The following is a 17286-nucleotide window of genomic DNA, read 5'->3' on the forward strand; positions in this document are numbered from 1 at the left end:
CCTGCTTTCAGCTTCCTGAATAGGCCAGTGTTCGGAAAGATGCATGTGTCTTGCCCCTTTCCAGATTAGTCTGTGTTAATGTCTATGAAACACCCATGGTCATCCACAAGTGTCTGGAGAACCATAGAAAAATACCCCTTGTGATTAATGTACTTGATGGCTAGGTAGTCAGGTGCCAGAATTGGAATATATGTGCAATCTGTCCCCCTCCACAGGTAGGGAAACCCATTTGTACAAAGCCATCCACAATGTCACACACATTGCCCAGAGTCTCAGTCTTTTAGAGCAGGATGCAATTAATGGCCCTGCACACTTGTCAGCATGCCTCCAATGGTCGACTTTCCCACTCCGAACTGGTTAGCGACCAACTGGTAGCAGTCTGGAGCAGCCAGCTTCCACAGTGCAATTGCCACATGCTTCTCCAATGACAGGGCAGCTCTCATTCTCGTAAAAAGAACCAGAGTCCTTGTGGCACCTTCGAGACTAACAAATTTATTGGAGCATAAGGTATTGTGGGCTACAGCCCGCTTCATCAGATGCATAGAATGGAACATGTAGTAAGAAGATAGATAGATAGATAGATATATACATACACACACACACATACAAAGAATGAGGAAGATGCCATACAAACTGTAAGAGGCTAATTAATTAAGATGAGCTATTATCAGCAGGAGAAAAAAAGCTTTGTAGTGATAATCAAGATGGCCCATTTAGACAGTTGACAAGAAGGTGTGAGGATACTTGACATAGGGAAATAAATTCAATATGTATAAGGACCCAGCCACTCCCAGTCTCTATTCAAACCCAAGTTAATAGTATCTAGTTTACATATTCAAACTCAGCAATTTCTCTTTGGAGTCTGTTTTTGAAGCTTTTCTGTTGCAAAATTGCCACCCTTAAAACTTTTACTGAGCGGCCAGAGAGGTTGAAGTGTTCTCCTATCGGTTTTTGAATGTTATGATTCCTGATGTCAGATTTGTGTCCATTTATTCTTTTGCATAGAGACTGTCTGGTTTGGTATCTACCAATGTGATATATGCCATCATGTGCCAGCAATGCCCCTCTGCCATGTACATTGGCCAAACCGGACAATCTTCAAGTTCATTGTTGGCTTAAGTGGTTCTTCATTGGGCACTTAATTTGCACACTCCTTTCTCAAGAAGCCTTTACAAAGGCTACTTAAAAATCAAGCAAGTACATAGCCAATATTCATAATTTCAAATACAAAAATGATACATGCATACCAATAGGATGAACAGATTCAGTAGAGTATAACCTTCACAGAGATTTGTTACATGGCATATGTAGCATGAAACATATTCCAGTTATGTCATATACATACATTCATAAGCATATTTCCATAAAGCTTTGTGGGGGGCACCGTCACAATATGAAACAGTGTCTATGGGACAAAAGCGTGAACACTCTGGATGAGGTGGTGTCTCTAGCTGATGCTTTCAAGCAGACCCAGGCATCTATTGAGCGTAAACCACAGAAAGGGAAGTTTATACCTGGTGGGAAGCAGGGTTCCCATTTTACCCCTGGGAAAAGGGAGGATGGGTGGGAGGCTGGGCACTTATCCCCAAAACCATTCCTCTAATCCCCATCCCAAACCTCCTGTGAAAACAGAAGAGCCCAAAAGATGCTATCACTGTAATTCACCTGAGGAATAAATACCCTGTTCTGAGAGGAAGCAGACAACAACTAGCTCATGTTAATTCTGCTGTCCTCAACACAGGTGCTGGACACTTATTGTCTTGGTTTTGTGAGATTACCCCCTGCAGAAACCATAATAAACTTGGTCTTCTGAGAGAAAGGGGAAACTGAGGCACACAACCTCATTGCATTGATGGCTAAATGCCAAGATATCTACAGTCTAGAAAACATGAATATCTGTATTGAGCTAGTACCAGTTGGAAAAGCAGAAGGATTAACAATGCTGCATAGATACAAAGAGAGACTTTATAGCAACCCAGAGATGGCATACTGGCTAATTTTGAGATCATCAGACTGATCCAGAAAGTGTTAAAAGATACACAGAACTTTGCAAGAGCACATGTGGGAAACACTACCATGTTTAGCAACACTTGGGAGTTATATGGTCAAAACCCAAGAAGGACCTTGGGCACACTGCCTCCGCATCAGATAGTGACTAACACTACTGTAGTAAATTAAGGGGGAGTTGTGACACTCTGGATCCAAAAGCAACACCCTGGCATCGCCATAGTTACTGTGGTGATATGATTGCGATATGCTTTGTACAAAGTATGCCTTGGGAGGTATCATTTTGAAAGTCCTAATCTGTTCAACATTAATATCTTGTTGGATTATATGTGTTTCTGAAAAATGTTATGATGTTGGGAACACCCATAACAAGCCTTTCAGTTACGACAAAGTAGCCGCCATCTACAGCCAGAGAGCACTAATGGCTCATCAACCCACCATCCACTATCGCAGAGAATACTTGGAGAAGGCATGTATGCCACGGGGGTGGATTAACACGTCACAAGAAGGATCTTTCTAGCAAGCTGGAAGAAGGTATAAAGAGAGAGGGAGTGACATCATCACTTGGGCTCTCGCCTCCATCCCATCTCAACATCTGGAGGGACGTCTGGAAGACAAAGACTGAACTGGGGAGTTTGGTTCCAGGCTGGAAAAGAGGCCAGTCTGTGTATTGAGGAACTGTTCACACCAGTTGTCAGGGCGAGAAAAGCTGTTTGAGCCAACTCTTGCTTAGAATAAAAGTTTAGATTTACAATGGGTGTTTCTATTTTTATTTCTTAGGATAACTAACTTTGACCTTTATGCTTACCACTTATAATCACTTAAAAATCTATCTTTCTATAGTTAAACTTATTTTAATGTTTTATCCTTACCAGTGAGTTTGTCTAAAGCAGAGGTGGGCAAACTATGGCCTGCGGGCCACATCCGACCCACAGGACTGTCCTGCCCGGCCCCTGAGCTCCCAGCTGGGGAGGTTCACGCCCGGCCCCTCCCACACTTCTCCCCTCCCCTGCAGCGATGCCACTACTGCGTGGGGAGCGCTGTGGCCCACTGCTCCTGCCAGCAGCACTGCCACTCTGAGTGGCATGGTAAGGGGGCAGGGAGCGGGAGAGTTGGGATAAGGGGCAGAGGATCCTGGGGGGCAATCGGGACAGGGAGCAGGAGGCATTTGGATAGGGGGTGGGGTCCCGGAGCACGGTTAGGGGAGGGGGGTCCCAAGGGGCGGTCAGGGGACAGGGAGCGGTTGAATGGGTGGAGGTTCAGGGGGGGCAGTCAGGGGGCAGGAAGTGTGTGTGGGGTGTCATAACCATAGGGGTAGCCTAAATTTCTCCTTACCTGTAAGGGGTTAAGAAGCTCAAGTAACCTGGTTGGCATCTGACCAAAGGAACCAATGGGGACAAAAGATACTTTCAAATCAGGTGGTGGGGGAGAGGTTTTGTTTTGGTTCTTTGTTTCTGTGGCCGTTCGCTCTTGGGACTAATTGGGCCCGGACATCAATCCATGTTCTCCAAATCCTTGTGAACAAGTCACTCATATTTCAAACTTGTAAGTAACAGCCAGGGAAGGCGTAGTAGTTTACCATTGTTTTCTCAATTTGTGAATTTTCCCTTTGCTAGAGGGAGGTTTATCCCTGTTTTGTTGTAACTTTGAAACTAAGGCTAGAGGGGCTTCCTCCGTGCTCTTCGAATTTTCTGCTACTCTGTAAGGTTAACTACCAGCCTAAGTTTACAGAGGTGATTTTTTTTACCTTTTTCTCTTTAAATAAAATCCTTCTTTTTAAGAACCTTACTGATTTTTCATAGATTCATAGATACTAAGGTCAGAAGGGACCATTCTGATCATCTAGTCCGACCTCCTGCACAGCGCAGGCCACAGAATCTCACCCACCCACTCCTATGAAAAACCTCACCTATGTCTGAGCTATTGAAGTCCTTAAATCATGGTTTAAAGACTTCAAGGAGCAGAGAAGCCTCCCTCAAGTCACCCATGCCCCATGCTACAGAGCAAGGTGAAAAACCTCCAGGTTTTTCTGCCCTGGAGGAACATTCCTTCCCGACCCCAAATATGGCGATCAGCTAAACCCTGAGCATATGGGCAAGATTCACCAGCCAGATATCCAGGAAAGAATTTTCTGTAGTAACTCAGATCCCATCCATCTAATATCCCATCTCAGGGGATTAGTCCTATTTACCCTGAATATTTAAAGATCAAGTACTTACCAAAATCCCATTATCCCATCATACCATCCCCTCCATAAACTTATCAGGTAGAATCTTAAAACCAGATAGATCTTTTGCCCCCACTGCTTCCCTTGGAAGGCTATTCCAAAACTTCACTCCTCTGATGGTTAGAAACCTTCGTCTAATTTCAAGTCTAAACTTCCTGGTGGCCAGTTTATACCCATTTGTTCTTGTGTCCACATTGGTGCTGAGCTGAAATAATTCCTCTCCCTCTCCTGTATTTATCCCTCTGATATATTTATAGAGAGCAATCATATCTCCCCTCAACCTTCTTTTAGTTAGGCTAAACAAGCCAAGCTCCTTGAGTCTCCTTTCATAAGACAAGTTTTCCATTCCTCGGATCATCCTAGTAGCCCTTCTCTGTACCTGCTCCAGTTTGAATTCATCCTTTTTAAACATGGGAGACCAGAACTGCACACAGTATTCCAGGTGAGGTCTCACCAGTGCCTTGTATAATGGTACTAAAACCTCCTTATCCCTACTGGAAATGCCTCTCCTGATGCATCCCAAAACCGCACTAGCTTTTTTCACAGCAGTATCACATTGGCAGCTCATAGTCATCCTATGATCAACCAATACTCCAAAGTCGTCCTCCTCTTCCATTACTTCTAATTGATGCGTCCCCAACTTGTAACTAAAATTCTTGTTATTAATCCCTAAATGCATAACCTTACACTTCTCACTATTAAATTTCATCCTATTACTATTACTCCAGTTTACAAGGTCATCCAGATCCTCCTGTATGATATCCCGATCCTTCTCTGAATTGGCAATACCTCCCAGCTTTGTATCATCTGCAAACTTTATTAGCACACTCCCACTTTTTGTGCCAAGGTCAGTAATAAAAAGATTAAATAAGATTGGTCCCAAAACTGATCCCTGAGGAACTCCACTGGTAACCTCCCTCCAGCCTGACAGTTCGCCTTTCAGTAGGACCCGTTGCAGTCTCCCCTTTAACCAATTCCTTATCCACCTTTTGATGTTCATATTGATCCCCATCTTCTCCAATTTAACTAATAATTCCCCATGTGGCACGGGATCAAATGCCTTACTGAAATCTAGGTAAATTAGATCCACTGCGTTTCCTTTATCTAAAAAATCTGTTACTTTTTCAAAAAAGGAGATTAGGTTGGCTTGGCACGATCTACCTTTTGTAAAACCATGTTGTATTTTGTCCCATTTACTTCAATCTCCTAAACTAATTTCTCCTTCAAAAATTTTTCCACACCTTGCATACTACAGATGTCAAACTAACTGGCCTGTAGTTACCCGGATCACTTTTTTTTCCTTTCTTAAAAATAGGAACTATATTAGCAATTCTCCAATCATTCGGTACTACTCCTGAGTTTACAGATTCATTAAAAATTCTTGCTAATGGGCTTGCAATTTCAGATGCCAATTCCTTTAATATTCTTGGATGAAGATTATCTGGGCCACCCGATTTAGTCCCATTAAGCTGTTTGAGTTTCGCTTCTACCTCAATCTACCTCCATATCCTCATTCCCATTTGTCATGCTACCATTATCCCTAAGATCCTCTTTAGCCTTATTAAAGACTGAGGCAAAGTATTTCTTTAGATATTGGGCCATGCCTAGATTATCTTTAACCTCCACTCCATCCTCAGTGTTTAGCGGCCCCACTTCTTCTTTCTTAGTTTTCTTCTTATTTATATGGCTATAGAACCCTTTACTATTGGTTTTAATTCCCTTTGCAAGGTCCAACTCTACTCGGCTTTTAGCCTGTCTCACTTTATCCCTACATGTTCTGACCTCAATTAGGTAGCTTTCCTTGCTGATCTCTCCCATCTTCCACTCCCTGTATGCTTTCTGCTTCTTCTTAATCACCTCTCTGAGATGCTTGCTCATCCAGCTTGGTCTACAACTCCTGCCTATGAATTTTTTCCCCTTTCTTGGGATACAGGCTTCCGATAGCTTCTGCAGTTTTGATTTAAAGTAATCCCAGGCCTCAACTGCCTTTAGATCCATAAGTTCTTCAGTCCAATCCATTTCCCTAACTAATTTCCTTAATTTTTGAAAGTCAGCCCTTTTGAAATCAAAAACTTTAGTTGCAGATTTATTTTTGTTAATCCTTCCATTTAGTTTGAACTGAATTAGCTCATGATCACTTGAGCCAAGATTGTCCCCTACAACCATTTCTTCTATGAGGTCCTCGCTACTCACCAAAATTAAATCTAAAATGGCATCCCCCTAGTCGGTTCCGCAACTACTTGATGAAGAAATCTGAGCCCTGTTATTATTACTAGCACTGGTCCTCCATTCTATATCTGGGAAGTTAAAGTCTCCCATGATCATGCAGTTTCCATTAGTATTTACTTGATTAAAAACATTAAAAAGGGCTCTATCCATATCCAAATTAGATCCTGGAGGTCTATAGCACACCCCAAGCATTATCGTAGGAGAGGCTTTACTAGGTATCTTCCCCAATGTAATTTTTGCCCAGACGGACTCTGTCTTATCCATTGCATCGCTTCTTATTTCTTTACATTCTACCTCATCATTGATATACAATGCTACTCCACCACCTTTACCTTTTTCTGTCTTTCCTAAACAGCACATACCCTTCAATACCTGTAGGCCAGTCATGACTACTATTCCACCATGTTTCTGTTATCCCTATAATATCTGGTTTCACTTCCTGCACCAGTAGCTCTAGTTCCTCCATTTTGTTACCTAGGCTCCTCGCATTGGTGTACAAACATCTTAATTTTTGCTGTTTGGCCTCGCTCACATTTTGTACCCTATTAGGCACAGTCATTCTACAGCCAGTATAACCTATTAGACTAGTATCCACACCGCCCTCACTCCTTATATACATTCTCCTACCCACAGCTGTATCCTTTCTTACTTCGTCTTCTTCCCTCTCAATGCTAAAATCTGGCATGGAGATTTCCTGGACATCTCCCAACCATCTCCCCCTAATTCCTAGTTTAAAGCTCTCTTTATCAGTTGTGCCAGACTCCATCCTAGAAGTCTATTTCCTTCCCTACTGAGAAGGAGTCCATCCCGAGAGATCTGTCCTCTGTCCGTGAATGCCTCCCAGTGGCCATACAACCCAAAGCCCTCCTTATAGCACCACTGCCTAAGCCATCTGTTGACAGTCATAATCTTGTCACACCTTTGTTGCCCTTCTCTAGGAACAGGAAGGATCCCACTAAAGATCACCTGAGCCTCAATTTCCTTAAGCGTCTTCCCCAGCCTAGCATAGTCTCCCTTAATACTTTCCAGCGAGAATCTAGCCGTATCATTTGTTCCCACATGAAGGATAATTAGGGGATTCTTTCCTGCTCCCTTTAGGATCCTTTTCAACCTCAGGTCTACATCCCGTATCTTAGCACCCGGAAGACAGCACATCCTTCTATTCTCTGGATCAGCTCTAGTTACAGGCCTGTCTATTCTTCTCAATAAAGAGTCCCCGATCACATAGACCTGCCTTTTCCTGGTGACAGTGCTATTCTCCAGTCTCTCCCCTGTTCCCTCTGGCTGCAAGTTCTTTCCATTCCTATTTTCCCTTATAATCCTCTTCAACCCATCCTGTATCCTCCTGGGGCTCATATTTGGTGTAGTCTCCCTTGACTCTTCTGCTTTTCCTATAGGACTAGCCTCTCTTCTCTTCTTCCTTACCCTTCCACCTTCAACAAGTACCTGCTGAGCCCCTTCTTCATTTTCCAACTCTGCAAACCTGTTCCTAAGCTCTATTTCTCCTTCACTAGCCCGTCTTTTCCTCTGCCTGGTCCTTTTAGTCACATGCTTCCACTGACCACTTTCCTCACCCAGTCTCCCCTCAAAATTCCCCAGCCCTGCTTCCATCTGTGAGTCTGAGCTTTTCCCTTCAGATACCTCATATCTTTGCTCCATCATCTGCTCAAACCCCTTCCTAAACTCAACCAGACTTTCCACCTGCATCTCCAAACCTCGGATCTTTTCCTCCATCAGCTCTATCAGACGGCATTTCATGCAGAAAAAACTCTTACCAGGTCCCCCCTCCAGGATCATGTACATACCACAGCTTCCACATCCGTCATCCTCAATGTGTCTTCCACTACAGGAGTCACTCCCACAGCTGCCTCTGTATCTGTCATCGCCTTTCCACCTAAATCCTGTTAATCTGGGAAACACAAGCCACACCAAAAAGCCCCCCCCAGCAAAAGCAAACCCCAAACAAGCACCACAATACAAACTCCCCCTCAAACTGCCCTGTTTACAGCTCTGTTTGCTAGCTCCTGTGCCGCTGCAGCTGTCTGTGCCACTGCCTGACTGGCTGGCTACCTTTATAGGACCTTTCCATTGTTCTAAGACTCAGGGGTTTGGGTCTGTAGTCCCTTTGTAACCAATTGGTGAAGATATATGCTCAAGCCTTCCCCAGGAAAGGGGGTGTAGACTTGGGGGAATATTTTTGGGGAATAGGACTCCAAGTGGTCCTTTCCCTGAATGTTTGTTAAATCACTTGGTGATGGCAATGATCCCAAGGCAAGAAAGGAATCTGTGCCTTGGGAAAGTTTTAACCTAAACTGGTAAGAATAAGCTTAAGGGGTCTTTCATGCAGGTCCCCACATCTGTACCCCAGAGTTCAGAGTGGGGAAGGAATCCTTGGGGGGGTGAGGGCCAGGCTTTTTGGGGAGGCACAGCCTTCCCTACCGGGCCCTCTATACCATTTCACAACCCCGATGTGGCCCTCAGGCCAAAAGGTTTGTCCACCCCTGGTCTAAAGTGCTTGAGAAATCTGCTCAGGTTACAAAGGCTGGGTCATGACCACTTTCCTTTGACAAAGTGGTGAACTAGGTAATGAAGTTACAGTCGCCAGGCTTCTGACCAGTGCAAAATGGGACAGTTCTGGGGTGCAAGGCTGGGGAACTGGGGGGAATTGGCTGGAACCTATTCATGGTTCATGAGTGGCTGGGAGATCATTCGTGTAACACAGTTGGGTGTGTCCCTGTCTGTGGATGGCTGTGTAAGTGCAGTGCCTGTCAAAGGCTTGGAGCTTGACATCAGCACAAAAGCGTGAGGCAGCCCAGGTTGGTAGGATTGGAAGGCTCAGAAGTCCCCGCCGTTCAGGTTTCACCCTGGGGACCCCATCACCCACAGGCAGCGGAATCCACACTAAGGCAGTTGGATATTTCAACATTGAAATCAAAACATTGTTCATGTTTAAGCTACAACCCCAAAGCCAATTAAATGTTCCTCCTTAGATTTCATGATTAGCTAAATCCTTCTCCTTCCCCCTCCTACCCAGATTGAGACCTCACTGGGGCTTTAATAAGCAGAAATTTAACAGCTTGTCACTGAATAATTTACAGTTAACAGTTTAGTTTCTTCAGACTTCACAGAATGGGGAGGACACATTCAAGCATTTCAGAGGGCAGAGTTTAAGGGATATTTAGATTTGGAGAAGTATTCTATCTGGTGCGTTCCCTGTGTGCATTCCACAGGTGAACAACACTGGTGCACACACTGAGCCACAGTCACACCCTACTATGATAGGAAAGCCAGGACATCTACCAGTCCATAAAACAAAAGATAGAAAATGGAACAAGGAACGCTGAAATGACGAGGGGTTGGAACTCTCCAGCTCTCATAGTGTTCGGACTCGCGTACAGTAGGAGCAGCAGCTGTAGTCAAGAAACCAAGTGATTGGGCAGCTGGCCCAGCACTCCCCACTGCTGGGTTTTCTCAAGTACAGGGAGATGGAAAAGGCTGCTAGAGCCTGTCACTGATGACATGACTTCCTTCCCCAGAGGGGATCAATCTTTCTTAGAGAACTTGTTGATTGGAAAGGTGAAAAAGAGTTCAGCCTGTATCGTGGTCTTTGTGGTTGACAATTCCAGTTTACTCCACTTTATGGTGCGTCCCCTGAGATCTCTGGGCAAATCAGGGTGAAGTATGCCAGGATACTGACAACATGAGCCAATGCAGTTGGAATGAGGCAAATTTTGGATTAACATCATTTTGGAAAATTCTTCCCTAATCCAGCAGTTTTCTTAAAATATCTGTTCATGAAAACCACATTCAGTGTAGATGTGTGAACCCCAAAGATAAAAATGAAAGAAAACTAAGGCCAGTTTTGAGGACATCTCCACAGCCTGGCCTAACAGTTCAATGGCTATGCTTTAATATCTGACCTTTTCAAAAGGAAAGGGGTCTGACTACCCATAAAAATAACTGGCTGCAGATGTTTTTAACAAAAATAACAAAACAAAAAAACTAGTAATGGCCTTATGCGTTTATCATCTTTCTTATACATATATATGGACATCTCATCATAGAAGTCATGTCTTTCCTTTGCTAACAAGAACAAGGGGAACTCGGTAATCTGTACACTCTAACTGGGTAAAAGGTTGCAGAACTCTCTCCTTGAGTTGTCCTCTTAACAGAATAAGAAAGCTTGTCAGAATAAACTCCATTTGAAATGGAAATAATTAAAGTCTATACTGATCCGTATTCCCATACACAATTACTCTCCCATATTCCATCAACGCAACCTTTGGAGTACGGTTTTATTTCAAAATTCCTTAGTAATAAGGGGTAAAATACCTCAAATAAGCTTTTAAGGATTAGCTACTGTTTCCTAAAGTACTAATGAAAAGAGAAATATAATCAGAAATATACTGGAAAGATGGAAGTTATCACATAATTAGTCTCTTGTTCGTTAACAAATAATGAACTTTATGTTATTGTTATCAGGGACAATGAAATTAAATATGATCAAAGATTACACAATCTTATAACATATGTTACTTTCCTTTAGTTCCATTTAATACCAATTTCTACCAAGTGAACCCTTTTGTAAGCTTGTGGTTTACACCCATATAGGTGCCTTCCATTTCTGGAAGTTAATTTATCCCTGGCTTTTCTGCCATAAGTGTGGGTGGAAGGAGTCTCACACTATGGGGGAAGGCTTGCAACATGAGAAAAACACAATTCTATTCTATTTTCACACTTTTAATTTTTCCAAGTAGCTGGAGCTGGAGATGTGATGCAAAGACATAAAACACAAGACCAAAACTAAGAGACTAAAGCATAAAATCAGGACTCAACATTCATATATCCTGCAGTCTGACCTTGGAGCTTGACACACTCATTCCCTAATGGGTTACCATCACTTACACAGAAGGAGAGTCCTTATTGTCCAACAACACAGACACATTGGGATCCACGAGGAAGGAATGTCTTGAAAAAAAAGAGTTGATGCCTTCACTTTGCCTTGTGAAACTTTGGATTCAAACGGTAAAGGACAATTGTTCTCAATCTAACCATGGCATCTTTGGGACTCTAATCAATGCCACTGAACTAGTTCAGTGGTTTGAGCATTGGCCTGCTAAACCCAGGGTTGTGAGTTCAATCCTTGAGGGGGCCATTTAGGGATCTGGGGCAAATATTGGGGATTAGTCCTACTTTGAGCAGGCGGTTGGACTAGATGACCTCCTGAGGTCCCTTCCAACCCTGGTATTCTATGAACTAAACGCAGTTTTACTTGGATCATAGCTCACCATAGCTTTCATCTCTGCGGTGAAAACCAACTACTGGGCGCCTGCTGTTTTTACGTGTGTTCTTGCCAAATCCTTGGTCTTGATGGGGGCAAATTGACATTTCTCTGGAGAAGAATCCTTTACCAAACCATCCAAAATCTCAGAAGTGCCGGTGAGAAATGGCCTGCCCAAACATGCCCCGTTTATTTCTTTAATCTGATGGAACAGGTCTAAATTAGAAACTAAATATACGTCTGGATGAGAATCACTATACGGTACAAGATGTGGGGGTTTATTCAAAAAGCATAAACTTTCTGCATCTGTCCCACATTTAATTTTGGAGCTACTAGGCAGCTCTCCAACACCACTTTCTACAAGCCATTACCCTCTGATTCCACTGAGAGTTACCAAAAGAAACTACAGCATTTGCTCAAGAAACACCCTGAAAAAGCACAAGAACAAATCCGCACAGACACACCCCTGGAGCCCCGACCTGGGGTATTCTATCTGCTACCCAAGATCCATAAACCTGGAAATCCTGGACGCCCCATCATCTCAGGCATTGGCACCCTGACAGCAGGATTGTCTGGCTATGTAGACTCCCTCCTCAGGCCCTTCGTTACCAGCACTCCCAGCTATCTTCGAGACACCACTGACTTCCTGAGGAAACTACAGTCCATTGGTGATCTTCCTAAAAACACCCTCCTAGCCACTATGGATGTAGAAGCCCTCTACACCAACACTCCACACAAAGATGGACTACAAGCCGTCAGGAACAGTATCCCCGATACTGTCACAGCTAACCTGGTGGCTGAACTTTGTGACTTTGTCCTGACCCATAACTATTTCACATTTGGTGACAATGTATACCTTCAAATCAGCGGCACTGCGATGGGTACCCGCATGGCCCCACAGTATGCCAACATTTTTATGGCTGACTTAGAACAACGCTTCCTCAGCTCTTGTCCCCTAATGCCCCTACTCTACTTGCGCTACATTGATGACATCTTCATCATCTGGACCCATGGAAAAGAAGCTCTTGAGGAATTCCACCATGATTTCAACAATTTCCATCCCACCATCAACCTCAGCCTGGACCAGTCCACACAAGAGATCCACTTCCTGGACACTACGGTGCTAATAAGCGATGGTCACATAAACACCACCCTATATCGGAAACCTACTGACCGCTATTCCTACCTACATGCCTCTAGCTTTCATCCAGATCATACCACTCGATCCATTGTCTACAGCCAAGCGCTACGATATAACCGCATTTGCTCCAACCCCTCAGACAGAGACAAACACCTACAAGATCTCTATCATGCATTCCTACAACTACAATACCCACCTGCTGAAGTGAAGAAACAGATTGACAGAGCCAGAAGAGTACCCAGAAGTCACCTACTACAGGACAGGCCCAACAAAGAAAATAACAGAACACCACTAGCCACCACCTTCAGCCCCCAACTAAAACCTCTCCAACGCATCATCAAGGATCTACAACCTATCCTGAAGGACGACCCATCACTCTCACAGATCTTGGGAGACAGACCAGTCCTTGCTTACAGACAGCCCCCCAATCTGAAGCAAATACTCACCAGCAACCACACACCACACAACAGAACCACTAACCCAGGAACCTATCCTTGCAACAAAGCCCGTTGCCAACTCTGTCCACATATCTATTCAGGGGATACCATCATAGGGCCTAATCACATCAGCCACACTATCAGAGGCTCGTTCACCTGCGCATCTACCAATGTGATATATGCCATCATGTGCCAGCAATGCCCCTCTGCCATGTACATTGGCCAAACTGGACAGTCTCTACGTAAAAGAATGAATGGACACAAATCAGACGTCAAGAATTATAACATTCAAAAACCAGTTGGAGAACACTTCAATCTCTCTGGTCACTCGATCACAGACCTAAGAGTGGCTATCCTTCAACAAAAAAGCTTCAAAAACAGACTCCAACGAGAGACTGCTGAATTGGAATTAATTTGCAAACTGGATACAATTAACTTAGGCTTGAATAGAGGCTGGGAATGGATGAGTCATTACACAAAGTAAAACTATTTCCCCATGGTATTTCTCCCTCCACCACCCCACCCCCACTGTTCCTCTGATATTCTTGTTAACTGCTGGAATTAGCCTACGTGCTTGTCACCATGGAAGGTTTTCCTCCTTTCCCCCCCCGCTGCTGGTGATGGCTTATCTTAAGTGATCACTCTCCTTACAGTGTGTATGATAAACCCATTGTTTCATGTTCTCTGTGTGTGTGTATATAAATCTCTCCTCTGCTTTTTCCATTAAATGCATCCGATGAAGTGAGCTGTAGCTCACGAAAGCTTATGCTCAAATAAATTTGTTAGTCTCTAAGGTGCCACAAGTACTCCTTTTCTTTTTGCGAATACAGACTAACACGGCTGCTACTCTGAAACCTGTCCCACATTTAAACACTCATTTCATTTTATACACATGGGAAGCATTACAAACGGTGTATTCAACAACAACAACAAAAATGCTTCTATTTCCTCCACATCTGCATTGCTAGAGACAGCACTTCTCTCTGTTAGGATCAGCTAGGTGGTATCTTCAGGAGTAACGACCTCTCGGGCCTGGGTAACAAATAGGGTTGTTAACCCTTGCCATAGTGGCTGGAAGTCTCCCAGAATTGGCCTCAATCTCCTCTGCCTCCTAGGTGCAGGGATAGCCAGAGGGTCTTTGCACACTGCTCCTGTCCAGGGCGCCCACTCCGCAGCTCCCATTGGCCGGAAACTGTGGCCAATGGGAGTTGCGGGGACGGTGCGTGCAGGGAAGCGCAGCACGCAAAGCCGCCTGTCACTGTGCCTCAATCACAAGTGAGGATACCAAATTCAGAACCAACTGCAGAAACAGAAATAGGACAGACACACCCCAAAACTGGTGGTTATTCCCCCATAAGATATACCAGACCCGCAACAAAAGTCAACTTCTGTTTTGCCACACTGGCTAACAAGAAGTCAAAAAAGCCATTTCCTTAGGTATTCCAGTCCTTGTAGCACCAAAAACACTAAACTTAATGATGAGTTTTAATTAAACCAATTTCATCAAGCAAAGGCTTTTTCGGATCCAAAAGGACAAGCCACAGCCCCAGGTCAATTATATAACTCAGATTTAACCCAATAATCATGCTGTTGCCAATGCTTTAGTGTCTCAAATCTACAGGTTTATTTATAAAAAGAAAGAAAGAGGTGAAAGTTAAAAGTGGTTAAAAGAATCAAATACATAAATAATTGCAAAGTCCTTGGATTAGGCTTGTAACTGGGATGGAATAAACTGATGGCTTAAGTCAAGTCTCTGGTTGCTTCCAAGTCACTGGAAGGTCCTCAGGCCCTTGGAGACAATACGGTGGAACAGGTGTTGATGCGCACCGAGATCTCACGGGAATCCTCCAGAGAGGTCTCCAGGAAAGTTTCCCGGAGGTAACCGGCAAATCCTGTGCCAAAAATTCCATGGCAGAGCAGCTTTGTTCCTTCCCCCATTGTAGGAAACTTCCCTGCCTCATAGGCACTTGTCATAGACGAGTCGCTTCAGTATTATTAGGTCAATACCATCTAGTCCTGGTGACTTAATAATGTTTAAATTATCAATTTTGTTCCAAAACCTCCTCTATCAGCACCGCACTCGGGGAGTTTTCCTCAGATTTGCCAGCTCCAACGAAGGGCTTCGGTGTAGGAAAGTCCCCCACCTCCTCTGCCGGGAAGGTTGATGCAAAGGATTCATTCAGCTACCCTGCAATAGCCTTGGCTTCAGGGTGAGCTTGGTCAGCACCTCCCTCCTCCAGCGGGCCCACGGACGGTCGGGCAGCCTTCCGGATGCTGCTGTACTTCAAAAAATTGGTGTTCGTCTCGGCGACTTTTGCCAGTCGCTCTCCTTCCTTTCTTGGCCTGCCCAAGTAGACGTTTACCCTCGGTTGGCCGAGTTCACCCTCCTTCCTAGATTCCTCGGGAGGGTTTGGCTTCCAATTGTGTAAGGACGCCTTTTTTGCCTTCCACGGCCTGGGCCGTGGTGGTATTTTTTAACCCTCTGCCTGTTTTATCCCCCTTTCGGGCTCCACGGTCATGCTGGGCCCTAGGCTGGAGCGTTTCCACAGTTTCCAGGCAGCGCGCAGGGATTTCACTTTTCGGAGCGTTGCTTGTAGCTGCCGCGTAACCCGCCCTCGCAGGCGGCGGCGGTTCCCCCGGGGGCGTCTCTGGCAGCTGCCCCCTCGCCCGGGACCCCCCGCTCGCCCCCCCTCAGCCCGGCCGGCCCCGGAGACTCCTGGGGGCGCGGAGCCGCCCGGCCCCGGGGCTCCGGCTCCAGCTCCCGCCGCCGCCGCCGCCTGCAGGCGATGGGGCCTCTCGGCCGCCGGGCAGCGCCTCTCCCGCCGCGGCCCCGGAGCCCGCCGGCGAAAGCTCCCGGCGTCGACGCGGCGCGGGGGGCGCACGAGAGGGCGCCTGAGGCGCGGGAAGGAGGGGGAGGGGCAGGCTGACGCCGGGCCCCGCCCTTCGCTGGGCCGGCGGAGGCGGAAGCGGCGCCCGGGGCAGGCTGGGAGTTGTAGTTCCGGACTCTCCCGGGAGCGGAAGTGGCGCCGGACGGGGGAGGCGGGGCTCGCGCGGCCGGGGAAGCGTTGGGGGAGGGGGGGGGCCGTTGGCGCTCCGGGCATGCGCAGATCGCGGGGCGAGACCTTCCTTAACCCCCGCGCGCCCGGCCCCCGCTGGAGCCGCCCTGGGGCCGCCCCGGGCTCTGCCCGCCCCGCTGCGGCGCTGCAGCCTCCAGGTACCGGAGCGAGCCCCGGTGCGGGGGGCCCTGGGGAAAGGGGCGGAGGGAAAATGTCGGCGCAGCCCGGACGTGGCCGGGGGGGCTGAGACCCCCTCGGATTTACCGCTGCCCCCTCCCCTGGGGACCCCCCCGCTCCCGCCCCGCCCCCTTTTCTCTGCACAGCAGCCAGGGTGGCCCCCCCGCCCCCTCCCCTGGTGCTGCGGGGACCCCAAACAAAATCCGGGATCCCGCAGTGGCGGGACTTGCAGAGCCCCCGGGTGAGCGCAGGCCCCGTGGCGCAGGGCTCTGCACAGACGCGGACCAGATCAGGGTCCCCAGTGTGACGGGCGCTGCACAGACACCAGGGCGATCCCCGCCCTGCCGTCCAAACCCGCCGCTGGCCCCTGCCGGCCGCCTCCGGCTCACAGGGCTCAGGCAAAGAGCCAGATCCCGGCTCTAGTGCTGTCCTGCTGCTGGTCTGGGTCCTGAAGGTCTCTGCCATGCCGGTGTTTTAGGCACTGGTGCAACCCCTTAGTATGGACACAGTTTACACTAGTGCACTCGGATTAGCACTGGTGCACCACGTCCCAGCTGGAAGGTTTGGGGTGTGACGGGGGACAGTGACCTCACTGAGGCCTGGGGCTGGCTGAGCCGTGCAGCTGGTAACGGAGGGGCAGCAGTGAGTGCTGGAGCTATGAGCCAGGAGCACAGCCCCCCAGGACTGGACACTGACTTCTCCTGACCCAGGACACCCCACCCCAGCTGTGT

At 46.7% G+C, this 17286-nt stretch overlaps 3 protein-coding genes and 1 long non-coding RNA gene across 38 annotated transcripts in view; 1 reads left to right on the forward strand and 3 right to left on the reverse strand.

The window, feature by feature from the left end:
- Window positions 1-17286, forward strand: part of LOC119849376 (zinc finger protein 420-like) — a 3142523-nt gene that overhangs the window by 2932627 nt on the left and 192610 nt on the right. The gene's annotated exons all lie outside the window — the stretch shown is intronic.
- The window catches only part of LOC119849403 (zinc finger protein 501-like), a 1099011-nt gene that overhangs the window by 777536 nt on the left and 304189 nt on the right, over window positions 1-17286 (reverse strand). The gene's annotated exons all lie outside the window — the stretch shown is intronic.
- LOC119849388 (zinc finger protein OZF-like) overlaps window positions 1-17286 on the reverse strand; it is an 875044-nt gene that overhangs the window by 263188 nt on the left and 594570 nt on the right. The gene's annotated exons all lie outside the window — the stretch shown is intronic.
- On the reverse strand, window positions 9503-16028 carry LOC122457755. The gene is made up of 2 exons (XR_006277429.1): window positions 14178-16028; window positions 9503-12050 (listed from the first exon to the last, which is right to left on the reverse strand). It is a non-coding gene; the product is annotated as an uncharacterized LOC122457755 (long non-coding RNA).

Source organism: Dermochelys coriacea, chromosome 28 (genome assembly GCF_009764565.3).
Source record: "Dermochelys coriacea isolate rDerCor1 chromosome 28, rDerCor1.pri.v4, whole genome shotgun sequence".
NCBI classification, from domain to species: Eukaryota; Metazoa; Chordata; order Testudines; family Dermochelyidae; genus Dermochelys; species Dermochelys coriacea.